This window comes from Dama dama, chromosome 4 (genome assembly GCF_033118175.1).
Source record: "Dama dama isolate Ldn47 chromosome 4, ASM3311817v1, whole genome shotgun sequence".
Taxonomy (NCBI): domain Eukaryota; kingdom Metazoa; phylum Chordata; class Mammalia; order Artiodactyla; family Cervidae; genus Dama; species Dama dama.
The window spans coordinates 45,759,766-45,782,610 of NC_083684.1; the positions used below are offsets into that span (position 1 = coordinate 45,759,766).

General features: G+C 48.7%; 1 protein-coding gene across 1 annotated transcript in view; it reads left to right on the forward strand.

The window, feature by feature from the left end:
* Positions 1 to 22,845, forward strand: part of ZNF536 (zinc finger protein 536) — a 443,484-nt gene that overhangs the window by 45,322 nt on the left and 375,317 nt on the right. The window contains exon 2 of the mRNA XM_061138921.1: positions 7,253 to 7,323. The gene's annotated coding sequence lies outside the window, so the exon portion shown is untranslated. The remainder of the gene's footprint in view (positions 1 to 7,252; positions 7,324 to 22,845) is intronic.

Sequence of the window (22,845 nt, forward strand, 5' to 3'; positions counted from 1 at the left end):
AATATCTTGTCTTCATGTTTTCATTTTTTTATGCAAGCAAAAAGATTTAAGGAATATTGTAGCAAACAAAGGGTAATTGTTTTAGCCCAGATGTTGCTTTTGCACAACAAGCAGGTTACAATGTTCCCACAGAGCTGATGAGCCCAATCAGGGAAATGATTAAAAATTGATTTTGTCCCTGTAATTACAGTATGTAAACTACTTAGCTTGGATTGCAAAGGAAGTGATTTTCTAATTACGTATATACTCTGGTGTCTAATGATTGGTTTTTTGAAGTAATGAAGAGAGAGCACTAACGACTCCTTGGTGTTCTGTTGTTTAAGAAAGACCATCTTTAGAGTAAGCATCAACAGACAAAGAGTTTAAATTGAATTTTCAACACTGTTAATGTGCACATGGATTTGTTTATTAAAGAGACAGAGGAGTAATTTGATTGGCTCTGAGCATCTTGGCTTTTTTTCATGCTAAAGCATGTAAAAATACATGCACCGGGTCGCAAGCTGACGGGAAGAAGCCTCTCCACTCCTCTTTTATCATCCCAGCGCCTGGGCTGATATCGCGGGCTCTCAGGTTCCTGTGAGCGTCTGATGTCTGTGTATCCTGAAAGCATTGAGATCGAACAGGTATCAAATAGCTTCTTCATCAAAGTTACCTTTGTTATAAAATGAAAGAAGAGGCTTCCTTTGGAAGCATGTCTGGGCAGCCCAACGCACTCCGTGTTATAATATTTCAGTCGTGTCCTGTGATGCTGGGCTCTGCGTCAGGGTGGCAGCTGCCACCCACCCCATATGTGTGTGCGCAAACACACACGGACGTGCACACACACTCACACACTCTCACAGGTGCCAGCCCCATATTTGGAGGCCTGACTGCAACTGCGGTGGGTCAGGGGTGGGACCCCTTGTGGGGCCGCTGATGGGGTTTAGGAAAGAGCTGCCTGAGTTCCGAGTGTTCCTTCTCTGCTGTGAGACACTTCGAGGCTGTGGAATAACAGCTCCTCAAACACCTGTTCTGGCAGAAGTTAAGAGAGGGTGGTGCCTCCAAGGTGACCCTGAGAGCGAGTGTGTGGGGAGACCAACAGACCAGGGCACTCTGCCTTTGCAAAGATCATTTGTTACTCACAGTTCTTAAGGGGAGGGGGCACATCACGCTGTGCAGGGCTGCATAGGGGAGCACCAGGGTTGGTCAGCAAACAGAAGAGGTGAAAACATGGGCACGAGCTGTTATTGTAGTTTTTTGAGAGAAAAGCAAGTCCACTTGCTTGCAAGGCAGGAGTGGACTTAGGATTGGCTGTGCTGTGCTGGGCTTAGTCACTCTTAGTCGTGTCTGACTCTTTGTGACCCCGTGGACTGTAGCCTGCCAGGCTCCTCTGTCCTTGGGGATTCTCCAGGCAAGAATACTGGAGTGGGTTGCCATGCCCTCCTCCAGGGGATCTTCCCAACCCAGGGATTGAACCCCTGCATTGCAGGCATATTCCTTGAGCCATCAGGGAAGTCCAGGAATACTGGTGGGTAGCCTATCCCTTCTCCAGAAGAACTTCCCGAGCCCAGGAGCTGGGGTCTCCTGCATTGCAGGAAGATGCTTTATCAGCTGAGCTATCAAGGAAGCCCTAGGATTGGCTAGTCAGATAATTTTAGCAGGCTCTGGGACTCGGAGTTGTCTCTGTCTCTAGTTGCCTGGTACCTGGGTGACCAGAGCAGGTGGACAATGGTCCAGAGTGTGAGAGCCTGACATAGGAGGTGGCTGGGGCATGGACTCTGGATTGGTTTGCAGATGAAAGATGTGCTCCCAGGGGAGTCATTTGCTATCTCTGGGAATTGGCTCCCACTGGGAGGAGCTGTCCCTGCAGGGTCAGTAAGGCCCCAGATGTCAAAGCATCAGAAACATATGGTTTCTGCACCTGAGCCGTGGGTTGATGAGGGAATGGCGCCTTGTGCCACCAGCTTCCAGGGCCAGGATGAGCGCAGGGTGAGTCTGGGCGCCCCTTACACTTGGCGTCCTACTCAACAAGTCCCATGACTCCATACAAAAGGCATCCTGAATCTGCTTGCTCCTCCCCATCACTGTTGCTCTCAGCCCAGGTCAGGTCAGCCTCCTCCCTCACCTGGACAACTGCTGCAGCCTCCCCAGTGGTCTCCCTGCCTCCACTCTGGGCTCCTCTTGCCTGTTCTCCCCACCGCAGCCAGTACAGGGCAAATCAGATCATGTTATTCCCTCACTCAAGCCCTACCGCTGGCTCAGAATAAAACCCATGTTTCGTACTGTCTGCTGAGGTCTGTGAATCCTAAGTAGCCCACCCTGTCCCATTTCCCCGCTCACTGTCCATGCCTATTGGCTCCGTGGCTTCTTGCTGTTCTGAACACACCAGCTCTGTCCTACCGCAGGGCCTTTGCACTCGCTGCTTCTCTGCTTGTGAAGTTCCCCCCAGCTGTTCACAGGGCTCACTCCCTTACTTCTTTCTCATCCCTTGTCAAGGTCACATTTTAGTGGGGTCCCCGCCTTGTCTAATGATGAGTCTGTCCATTATTGTCCCAGATTATTTTCTTCTTAGAGCTTATTATTTGCTCATATTGTATGTTACTTTTATTTGTCACTGCTCACTGAAATGTACGCTTTGCACAAGCAGAAATATTGCTTATGCTGTGTCCCTGGAACTTAGAAGGTAGAAGCCGGCTAGGTACACGGGAGCCACTTGATGAGTGAGGGCTGAATGAGGGGCTCAGTCCCCCAGGCTCTCTCCCAGGTTGCGTTCCTCACCAGGAAGCCTCTTCTGTTGAGAACTAGAGAGGATGAGGGCTGTCACTGGGGCTGTGTCTATCCCTCTGAGTCTCAGAGAAAGAAATAAAAAATCTGTCAGTGCTTTGGAGTGGAAGTCTCAAGTCCACCATGTTTTGGCCCTTGTCCCTAGTGGGCCTGGAGAATGTTGAGCACTGAATTGGGAAAGGCACCCAGACCCTTGGAAGGGGCGATGTAGCCCCAGGAGGTGTCCCCTGGAAACGTGGCTCGAGCCGGTACCCCTCTGTGCGTCCCTCCAACGGAGCAGAGCCCATGGCCCAGCAGGTTCAGAGGCCTTGGCCCTGGACACTGGGGTGAGAGGTCCAGACAGCTCCAGATGTGTCTCCTGTTAGCTGCACCCTTCTCCAGACACAGGACTGTGGGAGTTCGGCTGCTCTGTCTCCGAATCCTTCTTTCCTAACTCTTGTCTGGGAGGAAAGCAGTTTATCCGGCTCCCATCTGCCCCAGACAGCCCAGACTCCACAGCAGACAGCCCTGCTCCTGCTGCTGAAACTCCAAGCGACCCCTGGGGAGGGGTATCTCCAGGAATACACTCTGCCTCCCGCAGGGCCAGCGTCTGGAGCAGGGTGTGGACCAGGGGAGGGGTGAGGTGAGCCAGCCCTTCCTTCCTCCCTTCCATCCGCCTTTTCCTTCCCTCCATCTCTACTACCTTCTCCTCCCTCCCGCCCTTCCTTCCTTTCTTCCGTCCATCTCATCCCCCCATCTATCTTATTGTCCCTTCATCTTGCCCTACTCCCTCCATCCTTCCCTTTTCTCTTTACTTCCCTGCCCCGCTTTCTCCTTTCCTCCCTGCTGCACAATATTCACTGAACTCAGAGCCCTCTGCCAGAGGCTGGGGCCTGGGAGGTGAGCAGGGCACAGCCCTTTCCCCTGGTGGTGTGGGAACCGGTCTCAGCGTGGTGCCTGGTACCAGGTCCTCAGGAAATGGTAACTCTCGTTATCACTCATAGGACCTTCCAGTTGTCCTGGTGCAGAGTGGCAGATAGGTGTGTAATGAGCACGGGAAGGCACCATGTCTGCCTAGAGGAAGGATCTTTTGTGTTCAACTTGGGGCTCGTTACAGAGGCCCTGGCGAGGGGAGCATGTGTGGCATGTCTGCTTATCTTCTGACGCCCTTGTGTCTGAGGATGAGAGGCTGGGCTCTGCCCCACGAAGGTTTCCTGGCTCCGCTCAGAGCTTCCATGTCTCTCCTGGGAGAACTCAGGAGGAAGGGGGTCCCCTGTCCCCTAGTGGGGGCCCAGCAGATTCACAGGGATGCCACACTGTGGGCCCACTGTGTGCCAGGACACCCCAGAGCTGCCTGGACCACCTCTCACTTTTTTTTCTGTGTCCCCCCCTTCAAAATCCCTCTCTCAGAGCTTTCCATCCCCTCTGCTCCCCTCCCCTTCCTCAGAGAGGCCTTAGAAGTGCCTCAGGCTCTAAGTGATCCCTCCATCCCTCCCCACTGCCTTCTCTCTCCTTCTCTCTGCTGCTTCTCCAAGTTGCAGTCACCCTGCACTGCTTGCTCGAGCCCCACGGCAGGATCTCTGGACCTTTGCCCTCCCCTTCCCTCCATCTCTGTTTCCCTCGAGGCCCTGCCTGCACCTGCTGAAGGGCTCATGTTCTGTGCGCTTCCTCCCTGGTTCCCACTGTGGCCGCCTCTCGGCTCCCTGTCCCACCAGACCCTTCACACAGTGGGCCGTTCCTGGATCCCGTGGCAGATCTGCTTGCCCCTAGCCTGCCTCAGGGCTCGGCACACAGAAGGTCTGAGCCACTGAGCGAACAGGTCTCCTAAACTCATTTGCTCCCCTGGGCTGGTGTGTATTTTACAGGGGAGGCAGGGGGATCAGTTTTGTGAGTTTCAGGCATTTCTGATGAGGTGGTTGCTACCCAGCCCCCCTTGACTCATGCCATGCCACGCTTTTTGCTGCCTTTGTTATCTGCCCTCTTCTACCCCTCCTCCGATCTGGTGGTACCTGCACCAAACTGGGCTTGTGGGCCATGTCTCCTGGGTGTCCCCCTGCCTGGCTCCTCAGTGTGGGGTCCCTGTGGGAGGCAGGGATGAGGGGAGACTCATGTCAGGGACCAGGTTATGTTACTAGGTTATCTCTCAATGCGAGTTACTTACTTGTACCCGAAGAGCTGTTTCTTTCATCGAGGAAGGCAGAATTACTGCCCTGGCATTTTCCTTCCTCCCCATCCTGAATTAGAGCATCAGTGTCTGATGTGATCACCTTTGCCCGACCTGCTGTGAATGTAATGACATCAGACACCAGGAGCCCCTCCTGTTTGGACTGGCTCGCCAAGGCCCAAATGATACCAACTTGATTTCCCTTCCTCAGGTTCCTCTTCCAGCAGGAAGCTTGTTAGGCTAAGCTTCCTAGGCAGGCAGCCACCTTTGGATAACCCCCTACCCATTCGGGACAGCCCTGAAGAGGGCACAGCCCCGACGAGGGTGCAGCCCCAACCAGGGCACAGGGCTTGTGCTGGGGCCTCGGGTGGCTCTGACGCTGGGCAGATTTCAGGAGCTGGCAGTCTGATTAGGGGCGTGAAGCCGGGGGACATGCAGAAGTGGGATTTCCCCAGAAGAAGTGTGCCATGTTCTCCTTGTTACTGGAACGTACGAAGCTTCTAAGTGAACAGCCCCTGGAGAATAGTCCTTGAATTTTGTAGGCCATCAACTTGGATATAAAATCTGGGTCTGACCTCCACCTCCTGCAGTCTCCTCCCTAAATGTCAGGAGCCTTGTGCGCAAAGTGTCTTTGCAGCTTCAACTGGGCCTGTTCCTCCCGGCTCCGGTAGAATTTGGTAAAGCATAGCTCGAGTGTATGTATTACACTGCCTAGATTTGAGTGTTGAGTGATACAGAAAACACAAAATGTGGAAGATAATCTGATCGAGGACAGAGAGAGTCTTGTAATCTCTGTCCTCATGCAGATGGTTGAGATGTCGACTTGCTTTCTGTCTCAAGATAGTCAGGTAGAAACTCGTTTACAAATAGCAGTGTCCCTGTTACACTTTGAGAAAACACTTCTAGCATGTACTCAGCAAACACCTCTTTGGTTGCCAGAAATCAATCTCGGAATTGGATGGAATGTTGCAAGTCGGTGGTTTGATGTTCAAATACCTTGGGCTGGGGCTGCCACTGCGTACTCTCCGAATACATCTTCTAGTTCATTTACAGACACCTCCTTGGCTCTCTACTAGAATTCTACTTCTGCAATATCAGAATGTACAGTTTGTCAAGAGAGAACACTTGCTTGCCCTGTAGTCTCTTCTGTAACACAGCAAAGCAAATTAGCTTCTGCACCGCACTGGCCCTGAGCTGCAGATCACAGATTAGGGCTTGGCCTCAGTCACCCCAACTGCTGGCTCTTGAGCCACTGTGGCAGGCATCTCGGCTTTCCCTCTGGGCCATGATCCCATCCTGCTGCTTTCCTGGTCTTGGTTCAGAGAGAGGACTTTGATGTCACACAATACCCCTGACCCCTGGTCCAGTTGTCGGTTCTTGGTCTGGAGCCGTTGCGAGCTGCCCTGGCCACTGAACAGGAGTAGCCAATTGATATTTGGGTGAAATTGTGTGTGGTCTGCTGTAGGGGCCTCCTTAAATTAGTGAGAGAAAAAGAACCCTGAGTACCTTCTCAGTCACTTTTAGAATTCCAAAGAGAGAGGAAAGAGAGGAAGGAGGGATGTATATACACACACATACACACACACACACATATGTGTGTGTGTTAGTTGCTCAGGCATGTCCTACTCTTTGTGACCCCATGGACTATAGCCCATCAGACTTCTCTGTCCATGGAATTCTCCAGGCAAGAATACTGGAGTGGATTGCCATTCCCTTCTCCAATAAGTGTGTGTGTGTGTGTGTGTGTGTGTGTGTGTGCTAAGTTACTTCAGTTGTGTCTGACTCTTTGTGACCCATGGACTGTAGCCTGCCAGGCTCCTCTGTCTGTGGGATTCTCCAGGCAAGAATACTGGAGTTGGTTGCCATGCCCTCCTCCAGGGGATCTTCCCTACTCAGGGATTGAGCCCGCATCTCTTAAGTCTCCTGCACTGGCAGGTGGGTTTTTTTTTTTTTTTTTTTTTTTACCACTAGTACCACCTGGGAAGACTATATATGAGAGAGAGAGAGAGAGAGAGAGAGAGAGAGAGAGAGAGAGACCACCCTTATTTGCTCTCATTTCTTCTTCCATCCACCTAGAGAAGAGACGGCGAGATGCCCCACTCCCTTCTCTTTTCGCAGGTGGCAATTTCCCATTAAAAGAAGCTGAGCAAATCTGGTTTATTGCAGCAGAGGTCATATAGTTCCCAATTTAAAAATTGCTCAATGAATTGGGGCAGTGGGGCTATTAAATGTTTTTAGACGCTAGTTGAGTGTCTTAATTGTTACCATGGCTGAGTGTTGTTTACCTGTCTTATTGGAGTCGATGGGTCCAACGCTGAGAATCTCTAACAGGTCTTATCTTTGCAGTTCCTGAACCACCACGGCTTTAAGAGTATCCACCCGCCACGAGGCAGCTCCGTTGCTTTCAGACTCGCCTGGTAAGGAACACTGATTTACAGTTTGTTGAAGGGATCCTGCCTGTGACTTGTGGGGAACCAGGTGGCCCTCTCTGGGTTGTAGACCTTTGTGCTGGGTGGAAGTTCTCCCAGCTACTCCTTTGCTTCTGTGGACAGAGGTTGGGCTTTGGAGAAGCTTCCAGATTCAAAGGTCTCTGGGACCCAGCATGGGTCCCAGGTCTCCTGGATGGCATGACTACGTGATGTCAAGACATGCTCAGAAGGTCTCAGAACAGGGTCACAAAGCCCCGCGAGGTTGACCTCATTGCCTCTCACATGACATCCTTCAGAGTCTCTGTCCACCAGCCGGCAGTGGGCGCCAGAGCTGGCGAGCTGGTGGGGTGGCTGCCTAAAGCAGGCAGCTCTTCCAAGCACCGCCCGTGGCCCGTTTCCCCACCTCTCAGTGCGTGGTCCTGTGGCTTGGCCCCGTCTTGAAGGAAACCTATGTCTGAGTGGCTCGGTACCTGTCACCTCAGTTGGGCTCAAGATCACAAACTCAGTCATGGAGTGTTTTTCCCACATGACGCTAAAAACTTAAGGAGAAGGGGCGGTGCTGGTATTTGATGTCTGCGGCCCCCTCCTCTGAGGCTGCCCCGACACCTCTGTAAACTCACCCTGAGATCTGATTAGCCAAACCCACCTTCTCCTGACCATGGGCCTCAGAGGTCACTACATAAACCAGGAAAATTGATAGTGGAATTATGCACTTAGAAATTAATTTTGTACTGTACTGAATATATATATATATTTTTTACTGTGAGTTTATCTTGTTGAAAAAGTGCTTACTTCTGATTTTGTGGATATTACTGACCGTGGATTACTTTTATTTTGGTTTTTACACAACAGTTATATTAGAAATTTGCTGTTTTATTCTTACCTTCTTAGTAAAAATCCTTTTATCACACAATGGGTAATTTATATCCATTACCAGGCCTTTCAATCCTTTTCAGTGGGGCTGTCAGCGCCGTTGGCACAGTAATGATTAATGTGATCTAATAATAGTGTGCCATTATATTACCTTAGTAAAACATGTACCAACATCCTATTCGGATCTACCAAATTCATAGCTTCCTATAATATTTTTGTTGAAAGACAGGATTACTATTTTTCAAAGCTGATTTTTTCCCCTTTAACATATTTAATGAAATTCACAATTCTTTGCCTTAGTAATCCGGGCATTTGATTGGGCTTGGTGGGTGAATTTGACATCTGTAGGCACAGTTGTGATTTGTCAGGGAGAGGCTGGACAGTCCAGAGATCTGCCAGGGAGATTATTGTGTTTTTGTGAGGCCTGGGTTGTTTTGCCTTGAAGAAAAAAAAAATGGCTGGATTTCCAGTCCTGTCTGACATGTAATAAGAAAAGTGTGTTTTAGATCAAAAGGCAAAAGAGCAAGTAATTTGGCTCAAAGGCTCCTCTCTCCCGTCCCCAGTTTTATCCACTCTCGTCACCTGCCTCCGTCTGCTGGTGAGCAGGAGGGGCCAGGGAGCTGGGGGGGCAGCTTCAGACTCCTTTCCTGGAAATGCTCCTTCTTGACCTGTCCCTTTTTTCTTGAGGCTTTGGCTCAGCCTCTCTGGAGCTAAGACGGGGCTCCTCGGCCTGGCAGTGCTGACAATCTGGGCTGGGTGATTCTTTGCTGTGGGGCCATCCTGTGCACTCTGGGTGGTTTATAGCATCCCTGGCCTCAGCTCACCAGGTGTCAGTTATGAATCCCTTCCCCTGTTGTGGCAAACAAAAATGTCTCTTGAAATGACCAAATATCTTCTGGGGGCACAGTCGGCCTGCTTGAGAACCTCTGGTCTAATGTGATAGGAGCATGAGCAGATTTTTTTTGCGGTGTGGGGGAATTCCAGCTGGAGCTCCAGGGTTTCCTGGTGCTTCCTGGGACATCTTCTGGCTGTGGGGGAGAAGCTCTGTGGTTGATGGCTCACTCTGCATCCTTTTCCCAGCTGAAACGCAGCCCTCTAACTTCTCTCCCCGCCCCCATCTCTGTCACAGAGCCTGGCCCAAGTGAGGGCCTGATTCTTAGCTTCTTCCACTTATATCCCATTATAATCATGCTTGTCATTGATAACATTCCACCTTTTCAAAGGGCTTTAAAATCTGTGTCAACCAAGGATGACATTATTGTAGTACGGGCGAGATGTATTCAAACAATTACACACTCAAATCAAAGTGGGAAGGTTTGTCCTTCTATCCTGGTGCCTTTGTGATGGGGCTTTCGCCAGTGCCTCAGCACCCTCCACCACGGCCCCAGAAACCTTCAGCAGGAGAATGTATGAGTAGAAACAGGTTTTGCCCTTGATATCACTCAGATCTGAAAGCAGCCTGAATATTTAGGCTTCTTGAGGCTAATGAGGGGCTTCCCTGGTGGCTCAGATGATGTAAAGAATCTGCCTGCAATGCAGGACCCAGGTTCGATCCCTGGGTGGGAAAGATCCCCTGGGGAAGGCATCAGCTCCCCACTCCAGTATTCTTGCCTGGAGAATTCCGTGGACATAGGAGCCTGCCTGGGTACAGTCCATGGGGTTGCAAAGACCCAAGGCTAGACAGTTGGGGAAGAAAGTGAGGTTGTTGAACACAGGGAAGAGAGAGGGGGTGAGGGAGGGAGAAAGATCCTTGTTTTTGATTCATAACAAAAATTACTGCTGCAACACTGGCTCGAAATATGCAATCAACTGAAATCAGGAAAAGTATTTTGAATACAAAATTTATATTGAAATACTTGAATCTAGATACGTGTGCACCCACATACATGTATATATTTAAATCAAGGATAGAGAAGATGAGAAATAAAGCTTTTGTCATAAAAATACTGCCTGTAGTATTTGCCTTCAAATGATTCTGCCACTTTGGAATATGTTTTTGTACTGTTAGCATTTCCATAGAACACACTTTTGTTTGTTTCTACAGCTGATCATCGATGGTGACAACAAGTGAGGGAAATGTCTCTGATTTACCTCTGTGATGGAGGATTTAAAATACATTGTGATGTTTGATGCAGGAATAATTTTGGAGACATAGTTCTTTACTGGTTCTGGTCTGTCTCTCCTGCCGCTAAGTCACTTCAGTCGTGTCCGACTCTGTGCGACCCCATAGACGGCAGCCCACCAGGCTCCCCCGTCCCTGGGATTCTAGTACAGTGTAAATGTGGAGAGAGTATGGACTTGCTGTATTTTGTTCAGTATTAGTTTCTAATTTCTGGAATGATGCTCACTGTATAGTAGGTTCTCAATAAAAATGGTGACTGGAAGGATGGACAAGTGGATGGATGTATGGGTAGTTGGATGAGTGGACGAATAGATAAGTAGATGATGGATGAATGGATGGGTGAATCAGTAGACGGATGGATGGGTGGGTGGATGGAGGGAGGGAGGGATAGATGGATGGGTAGATGAGTGGATGGATGGGACTGTATCTCAAACCCTGACAGGATCTTAGAATGGTAAGTCCAGAAATTCAAATGAAAGTCCCACTTTTTACTATCTCTTTATCCCTTGCCCTCCCAAACATTTTTTTTTTTTTTTTTACATCAAATGGTCAGTTATAGAAGGATATTCTTATTATCTCTCCTTTTCAATCCAGTCTTTAAAACAGAAAACAAAATGTCTGGGACTGTGCCAGGCAATCTCTGTAAGCTGAAACCATATGGATGCCTTGTTATGAAAGTAACTCTAAGAATCCACCAGGGTATGTATGCAGATGAAGACATACATACTGGGGTGGAAGACATGGAGGCGGAGTAGGGGAAGGTGACCTCTTTCAAAGCAGGACATGGGCAAGGAATTTATGAGGCTCAGAAGACTTCCTGTCCAAATGACTGGTTGTCTGTCTCCTGGGTAAAACTCTGTAGTTTATATTGTATTTCATGCTCTCTTAGAGGCTCTTGTGTGTCCTCTTCAGCCCCACCATGCTGGATCTCTTTGGGACTGGATGATGCTCAGCTACCTGGGCTCTGCTATCATGAGGCACTAGGCTGAGGCTCCCACGTCCCAGCACAGAGGGTACCAGTCTTTGGGAAATGTATTCCTAGTGATGAGGGTAAAACGTTACTCCATCCTTGACTTTTAAATTATTGCACAATGGATAAAGTAGTGGTATTGGTAAGAAAATAATGAATAATAATAAAGAGAGATAAATGACCTCTAAACCTGGCAAAGGTATGGAGTCTGGAACCATATTTCCTGGGTTGAATCATGGTTTCACCATGCACTGGCTATATGACCACATGTCAAGGGATTAGCCTCGTTGCATCTCTCTTTTCTCATCTGTAAATTGGGGATGACAATGATGACAACATAGTAGACAGTGCAAGTAATCTATGTGATTGTATAAGTAAAATAATGCCTCTTGGCTCAAAATAGGTAATTAGTAAGTGTGTTGCTGTTATTAGCATTTTCATTTTCTCTGATAAGTCACCTTTTCCCTTTCTCTGTCTTTATTCAAGATTAAGGAAAGTATAGGCCATTTTCAGACTCGTGCTGGAGCTAGGAACTTTGAGAAGTTGCCAGGCATACGGTCTTCCCAGCACCCCTGGGACCGTGGTTAGCGAGTTCAGAGAACGTCAGAAGGGTGGTGAGTTTCCTAAGTCAGCTTCCCCATCCCATTTCCTTTGTGGAGGGAGCGTTGTTGACACACCACTGGGGGTTTGGGATTTACTTGGTGTTTGGGGCGTGCATTCCTGGGCTGGATGCCACGTGATCACAGTGGGTGGGACAGCCAGCTCCTAAAAGGGAGGGGAGGTCCTTGGCTTTTCTCCCCAACCCCTTGCAAGTGAGACTGCTCTGCGTCATGGTCCAATCTTGTATTTTTAGCATCCACTGAAATTTAATGTTTTGCTTTTGGTTTATTATGTATGCAAGTATCTTGCTGATAAATTACATGTGTAATTGTACCATCGGAACCACTGCTAGTCAGCGACAACATATAATTAAACTCACCCTTGTAGTCATTGAACTCTTCCGTCCCTGACAAGATCACTGACCACTCCGAGGAGGGTGTGCCGCCATGTGTGAGCCCCGCACACGCCTGCGTGGCCTGCCGCCTCGCTTTCCCACGCCCCCCGGCCCCCCACCAGCAAGGGCAAGCCGGCACACATGCGGGGTGGACTTCCTTCAGACAGCGCTGAGCCGGCGAGGGGGAAGGCCTGGGCTCTAGGGCCTGGAGTGCTCCCCACTCTCTATTTTTGTGTCTCTGCCCGAAGGGTTATTGGCCCCAGAGTGGGTGCTTGGTAAAGACTGGAATGAATAAACCTTAGAAATATCTTTGTTTGCCCTCTTTTCACTTGTAACCCGAAACGTTCCCACATTTTCCTTTTTTGGGGGATGATGTTTACTGTGGTGTCCTATGGTGGGAGCTGGTAAACCTTAGCCTGGTTAGGGGGTCAATATCTGGCACACTGCCTGTTTTTTATTTTTTTTAACATTTAGAGATACTTTAACAATTCAGATAAAATACAGAAAAATTCTGCCTTGACCATGTTTAAGTTTACAGGTTAGTAGCATCAAGTACACTGTGCAACTGTCATCACCATCTACCTCCAGAACTTTCTCATCTTCCCAAAATGCTATTCTGTACCCATTAAAGAGCAAATCCCCATTCTCTTCTCCCCATCCTCTGGCAACCATCCTTCTGTATTGATGTATTTGATTACTCTAGGTCCCTCGTATAAGTGAAATCATACAGTATTTGTCCCTTGGTGATTGGCTTATGTTGCTTAGCATAATGCCCTGAAGGTGTTGTAGCAGTGGTAAGACTTTTTTTCTTTTTAAGGCTGAATAATATTCCTGCGTGTGTGTGTGTGTGTGGGTGTTACACATATCACATTTTGTTTATCCATTCATCCATCAATGGACACTTGGGTTGCTTCTACTTCTTGGTTATGGTGAATAATGCTGCTATTAACACGAGTGTGCAACTATTTCTTGGAGACCCTGCTTTCACTTTTGGAACTGCTGGAGCATATGGTAATTTTAATTTTTTGAGAAACTGCCATGTTATTTTCCATCGTGGCTGCACCATTTTACTACACTCCTACCAAGAGTGCACAAGAGTTCCATTTTTTTTCCCACATTCCTGTCAACACTTATTTTCTGCTTTTTTTTGATAGTAGCCATCCTAATGGGTGTGGAGTGGTAGCTCATTGTGGTTCTGCCTACTTTTGTGAAAGCAAAGAATGGCTTTTACATTTCTGAATGAATGAAAAAAATCAAAAGAAAAATACCGTGTTGTGACACATGAAAATTACATGAAATTCAAATTTCAGTGTTCTTAGATGCAGGTTTCTTGGCACACAGACAGCACCATTCATTTACGTATCATCTGTGGCTGCTTTCACACTGTAATGGCTGAGTAGAGAAGTTGGGACAGATTGTGTAGCCTGGAGAGCCTGAAATATTTCCCACTTGGCCCTTTACAGAAGGCATCAGCCAACCCTACCCTGTGATCAGATCTTGGGACCCCTTATCTTGTGTAATCTCCTCAGCAACCCACTTTGCAGGTGAAGAAACTGAGGCTCAGCAAAGATAACTTACAAATCACACATCAGAAAATGGCCTGTAAACCAAGACACCAGGATGGCCCAGGCCTGCCCCTGTGTGCTGGTCACCCTCACTTTAAATGTGATTGTTTGGATATTGCTCTTTACAGAGAGTGCTTACTGGGGTTTTAGTGAGCCTGAAATCAGGTCCTAGTCGAAAAAGAATTGTAATTATGTAAAAACCTAATGCTGTGATTGGGAGAGGTGGCAAACTGGGGGCGAGAATGAAGCTGGGAGGAGGTGCTAGGTGAGCTGAGCTTTCCTTTGTTCCTTTTATTTAAATTCCAAGACTCATGTCCTCTACTGCATGGTGGGATGAGCTCTCGACTCCGCTGAAGCAGGAGGTAGTTTCAGGATGCCTGCATCTACATGTATAGCATTTCCTTAGGACAGAAGAAAAGCCAAGCAAATCGATCACTTCTTGCATTAAAAAAATGAATTATTCCCTAACCCAGAGAAAAGAAAGCCAGGGTATATATACGTTACATAGGAGAACGCACTAATTGATTCTTCCCCCTTCATTCTCTGTATCACATGTTTTTTGGCATGAATCCTGGCATGGATCTCTTTGACCCACCTCAGATCTTTTTCTCCAAATGCGGAGACTGCTTTCCCATTTCCACAGAGAGTCTTGGGCACCCCGGTGGCGTCTTGGACTCAGATGGTCAGCTGCTGCTAACGAGGGATCAGGCAGCTGACTCTCTTGACTCGTCCCCTCCTTGCCACTCTTTTGGTCCACCACATTGTGTGGACTTGGTACCAGGAGCCTTCTGATACTCATACCGAGGACAGAGAGTGGATAGTTTTTTGCTTTAAGAAAGTCTGAGTTGATTTTATATATTTGTGCTCATGGTGGAAACAATCTCTTAATCCAAGTACTTTGGGGATACTGGGGCTCAGGAAATGGTTGGCCTTATGTCCATCTCAAGCAAAGAGATGGGATTTCCTTTCACATTTGAGAGCATACGGCCTTCCCCCCCTGCAGGAGCTGCTATGTTTCAACAATAGGCTTCGTGTGGTTGCAGAGTAAAGCACAGTGATGTATTTCATGAACTTTTGGCTATGATTTAAGCCTGGCAGAACTGGACTCCTGTCCTTGCAGTTTTCTGGCTCAATTCATTTTGCACAAAGGGAAGTATGCTAACTGGAGTTGATAATGTGATCAACATGTTAGCACATGTGAACGACATGTTAGCACAATGCAAGAGAGACCTCAGTGACTTTGGATTTTGAGTTTCATCCTTGAAAATTTATGTGATGCTTCAAGCAAGGGACCTGCATCTAGTAGGTGCTTGGTAGGTGCTCAAGGGATGAATTAGCCTGGTAGTGGCATTGTGCTTGAGAAAAAGTGAGAGAAATGAGTGGTAACATATGTCCATATGTCCAGGAAATGGAGATATCTATGACTTTTTTCTGTTTAAAGATTAAACTTGGTTCTTGGCCTGGTGGTGAGCCAAACTTGACAGTCCAAAGGGGAGGAAACTTTGGATAGGGAGGAGGATATGTATGTGTTTGTGTATGTGTGTGTTTGTGTGTATTTGTCAGGGTGGTGGTAGAGATGAGATATATGTTGAATTTTCCCTACCCTAAAGCCATTTTTATTTTCTTTCTGACATACTGCAGGACAATCAACTTGTCCTCCTGTCCATATGTGTAGATTGTTTCATGTCTAAACACAGCTAATAGCACATATGATGCTCTTATGAGCATGGCGAAACAGTATAGGTTTTGTTCTTAACAAAATAAAACTTGAGACAGTGTCTGCAGTAAAAATTGTAAGCATGGTCCATGCTGGACTCATTCACCAAATTTCTGTTTCTCCTCTCCAGGCCCCAATATGCGTGTGTTTATACACGACTTCAGTGTTTCTAGAAATGTGACATCCCAACTAATATCAGGCCTCCACTAACAAGAGAGTGAGTGGCAGCATCCCTGGAAAGGTGTTGGGGGTTTTCTGAATGGCCAGTGGGAATCTCTGCCACCCTGGACACCTCCAGCCTCCTGCCTTCTCAGGGAGGAGGAGCAGCCTCCATCCCTTCTCTCCTCTGAGGCCTCAGGGATTGAAGACAGAGAGATGTTCAGAGGGAAGGCTGAGGCAAGCACGCTTGGCTGCTGGACGTAGGAAGGAGAGCTGGCCAGGGAGTGAGGAGGCTGGCTCTGATCCCCCACCTGCTGCAGTAGCTGGGGTCCCCTGGGAAGTCTCAGGCCATGTGGCCTCAGGTGACCACCCAGGGGGTGAGTGGTTTGGACCATGTGGTGTCTGAGATTCTTTCCAGGTCTTCAACAGGACCACCTAGACCAGGGTGCCAGGGATGTCTGCACAGCCCCCTGGGAGATCTTGGTAACACGCAGATTCTGACTCAGTAGGTCTGGGGGACAGAGCTCCATATATCATATTAGATATCCAGATAACAGGTCCCGGGCCATGCTGCTCCTGCTGCTCCTTGGGCCACATTGCTGAGATGAGGTGGCTGCTCACCAATCTGCCTGAGGAACTTCCAAGACTCACCAGTGGACCCCACCCCAGACCAGTCAAATCAGGAGTCCCCTCGGGGGGAGACACTGGTGTGGGTGCTCACGTGTCCCTGGGTACGAACTGCTGGTACACTGGCGTCTGAAGTTGCCTGGGGGGCTTGTGAAAACACAGCTTTGGGCCCCGACCCCGACTTCTGATTCAGAAGATCTGGGGTGGAGTCCAAGAATTTGCATTTCTAACGAATTTTGAGGCACTGTTGATGCTGGTCCAGTGACTGCACTCTGGGAAGCCCTGGCCTAATAAGTTCAGTTAAGTCAGTGGTCATTACACAGACCAGAAGGGAGTGGGCGCAGGAGGCTCCAGGATCCCCCAGCCCCTCCGACCAGGGTCACTTCGTGGCCATCTGTTTTACGCAGTGGGTTCCCTTGGTAAGCTCTCATTTGGAAAAGGTTTGTGGGTAGAAAAAAATGTTTGCAAACCTCTGAACTGAAGGCAAGGCTTTTAATCATGGGGCTGGTGAATATTTATTCTCCAATTGAGAGGAAAACCAAGCAGGTTCCTTGGCCCTCTTTGTTGCCAGATGTGGTTGTTTTCTGCCCCGAATCTGCGCAGTAGGTGTTGCGCGCCCCCTCTTGTCTCTAAGTGCTCACACCTCCTGGGGGGCCTCGGGAGGCCCGGCCTGGCGTTCTGCAGCCCAGCTCTGGTGAAATCCAGTGTGGGCAGCTGTTGGGGCCGAGTGACGATTTGCCAAGTGCCAGGCACTGTCCTCAGTTTATGGGCATGACCTCATTTAATTCTTGTAACGACCTCATGAAATAAGTACTGTCATTATCCCATTTTGTATATCCCAAGGATTTGCTGCTGCCTCCCAGACTAAGAGAGGGTAGAGGAAAGTGGCAGTCGTTCAGGCTGGGGGGAAGCGGGCATTGCTCTTGGTCAGGGGAGTGGAGCACGTGGCCAAGGCCTGTCCTGCTGGTATTTGGGGAGAAGAACAGAGCAGGCCCCCTGGTCCTGCAGGTCCATTGCCCAGATGACAGGCTTGGGCCAGGTGACGGCACTCAGAGCCTGTGGCTGCCCAGAGCTGCCAGCCCCTTGGAAGAGGTCACTGTGGCTGTCCTTGGTCACAGACCCAGGAGGCCTTGGCCACTGAGCTTCCTCTTGGGTCACCCCCGCTTCCTGCAGCCTTTGACTATGCAGAAGTGCCTGGGGGAGAGTCTGGGAACCAGCCAGGGGAAGGGGTGTGTGGATCTCTGGGTCCAGGTCTTGCTTCTGTGGCTGCTGCTTTTAACCACAGAGTGCTGGCTTGGCCAGCTCTGAGCTTGCTCTCTGCCCCAGCAGCCCTGGGGATCGGGATGTGTCCAACACAGCAGGTTCTTGCTGAGACGTCGTGTTGGAGCGAGTTCTTCTCCCTGTTCACCCGGGGTGCGCGGGTCAGAGGATGGGGGGTGGGGAGGGAGCACACAGGGACACGTGGTCTTCCAAGTGTCATCAATTGCGCCCTCAGGGGTGGGGGCCGCAGCATCCTTTAACCCTCATTCGAGCTGCCTGCTATTGATCTTGCACTTGTACTGGGCTCCCCTGATGTGACTTGGGTCTAAGAATTTTTAGAGCTGGTTTGGCAGAGGCGAGAAGACGTGTGAGCAGAGCTTTCTGAGCAGAAGCTTACTGATGGTGTGAGATGCCCCACGATCAGTGTGAGGCTCCAGCCCGCCAAGACCCTCCCAGTGGCCAGAACTTTGCGGCTTCCCCTGTGTTTCAGACCTTTCCCACAGGATTTCCAAAATCCTCTGTAGCCCAGTCCAGCCTCACACCAAGCACCGTCTCTTCAGCTTGTCCATCTTTCAACTAGATGGGTCTAATGAAAGGCTGTTTTGGCACCTCGGACAGTAAAGAATCTGCCTGCAGTGTAGGAGACCTGGGTCAGGAAGATCCCCTGGAGAAGGGCATGGCAACCCCCTCCAGTATTCTTGCCTGGAGAAGCCCATGGACAGAGAAGCCAGGAGGGCTACAGTCCACGGGGTCACAAAGAGTTGGATATGACTGAAGGGACTCAGCATGCATGGAGAACACTAATTTCAGTAGATGCTTTACTACCAGAGTCTTTCTAGATGTAATTCAATGAACTCTTAGTGTGTCTGGCAAAGATAGGTGTGGGAAAGTTTACATCCAACTTATCACAATTTCTACCTAAGTGATTTTCTTGTTCATAACAGAACTCACATGACCCTAAGGCATTTCTTTTTTGAGCCTTGGAGGTATTTATGACTGAACTTTAAAAAGGTTGTTTACCTCGGATGGCTGACATGTTCTGGAATGGAGCTACATCTTGTGAGGTGGGAGATAAACCTTTCCCCCTGACAGGGACACAGATGCCAGCCACCCAGGTGGGACACATGCCATCTTTTCTGCAGGGTATTGGGAAGATGTAGCTGAAAGATGAGATGCAGATATTAGAATTTGTAGAGTGGCTGACGGCTCAGGTGATGGAGTGGCTGTGTGCTGAGGTGAGCCTCTTCCTCAGGTACTCCTTTCACAAGGCTAAATGAGCAGCCCAGGTCGTGAGTCTGTGCTGAATTGCAGTCCATACATAGAGCAGCAGCCCCCTGGCCTTGCAGAGAGTGTACTATGTGAGGTGAGTTTTCCCCATAGACTTCATGCCCCCAAGGATCCAACCAGATCCTCCCAGCACCCCCTTCCCTTTAGAACAGTGAGCTAAGTCTCGGAATCCACAGAAATCAAAGACGTATCAGCACATGCTCTGGGTCAAGCCCAGCCTCCAGACTGCGGCTGCGCCAGAGGCCACATGCCCAGGTGACCCCGGGTGTCCCCCGTGGATCACACACGCATCGTCAGCTGTGCGGAGGGGCCCTGCTCTTCCTTCAGCTTGGGCAGTGCTGAGGACCAGGGAAGCGGGGGGCTCAGCCTTGCCCAAGAATGTGAGGGTGGAGCTTCATGTCTCTTCCAGGGTTTCCCAGAGGGAGGTCTCGCACGTGTCAGGCTGGGCTCTGCCACCCACACTCCCAGCTATCAGATACAGATTCTCATGGTGGCAGTTTGGATGCGAGTTTCCTAGTGCTGGTAGCTCTGGGGTGGGCACCTTGACATTGTCAATTACAAAAGAAGAACAGCTTGCTGACTCCTTAATTCTATCTCACTTACTCCCAGGAAACTTTAGGACTCTGGGAGACGTGGGCCCGGGAGCGCCTTGTGGTGGTGGTTTAGGAATTAGTGGGAAGGCCAGCTTCCCGTGCAGGCTCCCAGGCCCCAGCCTGGAGGTGTGCCGGTCTGGAAAGCGGCCTCGTGGTGACTGGTGGTGGTTGGTGGTGGTTCAGTCGCTAAGTCGTGTCTGACTCTTGTGACCCCATGGACGTAGCCTGCCAGGCTCTTCTGTCCATGCGATTTTCCAAGCAAGAGTACTGAAATAGGTTGCCATTTCCTTCCCCAGGGGACCTTCCTGACCCAGGGATCGAACCCTGGGCTTCTGCATTGCAGGCAGATTCTATACTGACTGAGCTATCTGGGAAGCGGAAAGGGGCCTGTGAATGTCTATTTTTCACAAGCTCCTTTGGTATTGCCAGTGTCCTGGAATTATATTAACTCTGAATCTATATTTTAATGGATGGACAGTACACCAATCTGCACCTCAGAAGATTCCAGAAGCTTCTTTCTTCTCAGCTGAGGGACTTTGGGAAAGGCATTTTCCTGGACCTCAATTTTCTCGCCAATAAAAAGAGAAATTAGGTTTACATGATTCCTAAGAGTCCTTCCAATTCTGAAGTTCTAGCACATTAAAAACAATCTGCATTTTAGGCCTGGCAAGTTACATTTCCCCCTGAAGGGGGCCTGGAAAAGAAAAAGTCTGCAACAGGAGAGTGTGAGCTTTGTGGTGTGAGGCCAAGGTTATAAAGGTAGCCTCTGTGAGAGAATCATTTGTACTTATTGAAATTGCCGATTTTAATCACCCTGGATGCTCCCTTGATAAAAAAATTATAATCCTCTGTAAATTATGAATACCTTGAAATTCACAAATTCTATCACTTTTGTGATTGGCAACATTAAATGGCAACAGCTCATTTAAATAAGCAACATCTGGACATTATTATTTTTAGGGATTTTTCATCTGTTGATTTAGAAATCTGGGGCCTTTATGAATCTTGCATGAATATTCTTTTATATTCACATCTACCATCAAGACACAAAGAAATAGCCAAAAAATATTGTCCGGTGATTCTATGATGCAGTGCATGTGTTTTTTTAAGCAACAAATAAATTGTGAATGAGAGGAGATATAGAATAGGCTACGTGTGAGTGTAGGTGGAGGGAGCAGCTTGATCTCCTAAGAGCCAGAATAGCCTGACAATTCAAAGCCACAGGAAGAAGAAGGTTTGGATTTTATATATATTAATATAATGTTTTAAAATAACAATATAATTCTGGATTGATGATATCAGAATATGCTATCCACTGTTTCTCAGAATAATCCAATTTAGAACAATGTATTCTGAGCAGGTTTGGTAAAAATAGGTCTATCATCCCGTGGTATAAGATAATGCATTAATTTTTATGAGTGAGTTATGAAGATGTACAACTCGGTTAAGAGTTAGGATAAACATAATATTCCTTAATTAATCCATTATGCCATGATACACATGTGCCATTTTTATTACCTTAAAAATGAAAAATGTCAAAAAAGGAAATTGCTGCTTTTTTTTTATATCAAAAAAGGCTTTTTTGAAAAATCATAAAATGTCTAATCTAATTCACCATATAATACTAATGAGCTTAACAAGCCATCTCAATGCACAGTTTAGGATAAAAGGTCATCAGTTTCTGGCAGTCAAATTCCAGTACTTTTTTAGATGAGGCAGAACCTTTCAGCACCAAATATCGGAAATGGCATGTGTGATTAGAAGCGTTATTAATAGCTATTTGTTATTAACACAGTAGAGTTTTAAAAATTCACATTATACCCTCCCTGCGTTTTCTAAATCTTATGGCTGAAGATGCCAAGAGCGTTTGTGGAGCTCAGGCACTCCCCTCCGGATCTGATTAACTTGTTGCCCTTCCTGGTTCTGAGTGATTCTGAGTAGGGATCACACACACACATACACGCGCACACATACACACACACGCGCACACATACACACACATACCCCTTTCTATCTGATCCCGCATTTAATTTCCCTGAAGCTCTCTGAAGCCCCTGCACCTATTTTCTGGGTCTCCCTGCTCTCCGAGCTGCGTTCCTTTGCTCGGCAGGCGTCAGTGTGAACTGTCCACCATGCCTTTTGTCTCATCACGGAATGGGCCTCGTGGAGGCACCTTCGGCAGTGACGCACGCGGTGGCTGCAGTCGGCCTTGTTATGGAAAAGAATTGCCCGGTGGGTTGAGGGAATGGCCAACAGCGGACTAGAATCATGAAGCTGAAAGGAATATTGCCGACTGGAGGTCATTTTTCCCAACTGAGGGGCAATAGTTTGCCACTATAAACTGCACATTGCAGTCAGTATATGTTTTATTAAACCATTTAAGGAACTTGGGAGCTATTTCATTTAAACTTCCTGCTTGATGTAGCTCAGGGCCGAGCCCAGAGCAGCTCATGAAGGAGGCCTGCAGTCGTTTGCAGGAGAAATACCCCGAGTGCCCAGCAGGATGCACTGCAACGAGGGAGCCACGGCCAGGCCGGGGTGGGGGGGTGCCCAGGCCCCTGGACTCCTCAGCGCTTGGGCACACCAGCATGAGCGTGTGTGTGTGTGGGGGGGTTCTGTCCCCCAAATCTGCCGCTCAGCGGCACCGTGACCGTGGACTCTAGGACTGCCTCTGCTGCTGCAAAATGAAGGGGTTGGATTTGATGTGAGAGTCAGGGTCCCTTCTGGGTCAGCGAGTCTCTGAAATGCTGGATTGTCAGGGGTCACCCTGGCTCTGTGGTTCTGGGACTCCCCGACAGGCTCTCCGTGGTCACACGGGAAAGTCTGCCTTCATCCCTGCCCCGCCCGAGGAGGTGTTGCAGCTGTGCTGTTTTGGTCTTGGTAGACTCTGGGGACCGGTGCTACCCTGGTCCAGTGGTGACTTGTGAGTTCTCAGCAGGGAAATGGGGGCAGGAGCACCTTAGTTCTCACGTGAGACAGGGATGACCACTGACAGTACTTTTGTGTCTGAGGAGGAGAAAGCTGAAGCAAGCCGAGGAAGTCTGGTACCCGGGGTCAGAGCCCTGGGCTCCAGGACCACTCTGACTGGCTTGCCAAGCAGCACTCTGCCTTCTCTGAGCCTCAATTATCCTGTCTGTGAAATGGGGTGGTGGTGATGGTGGTGATTTTGTGTTATCCCTCCCTCTCAACCAGAGAAGGTCCAGTGACTGGGCTTTGTAAACTGTAAAGTGCTGCAGAAATGATGGTTTATCATTGTTGATAACTTTGTGATTATAAACTAGCTCCGAAGTCTCCCCTGAATTGCATGCCTGTGAATTCCGTTAACACAGTCTGTACCAGTGAA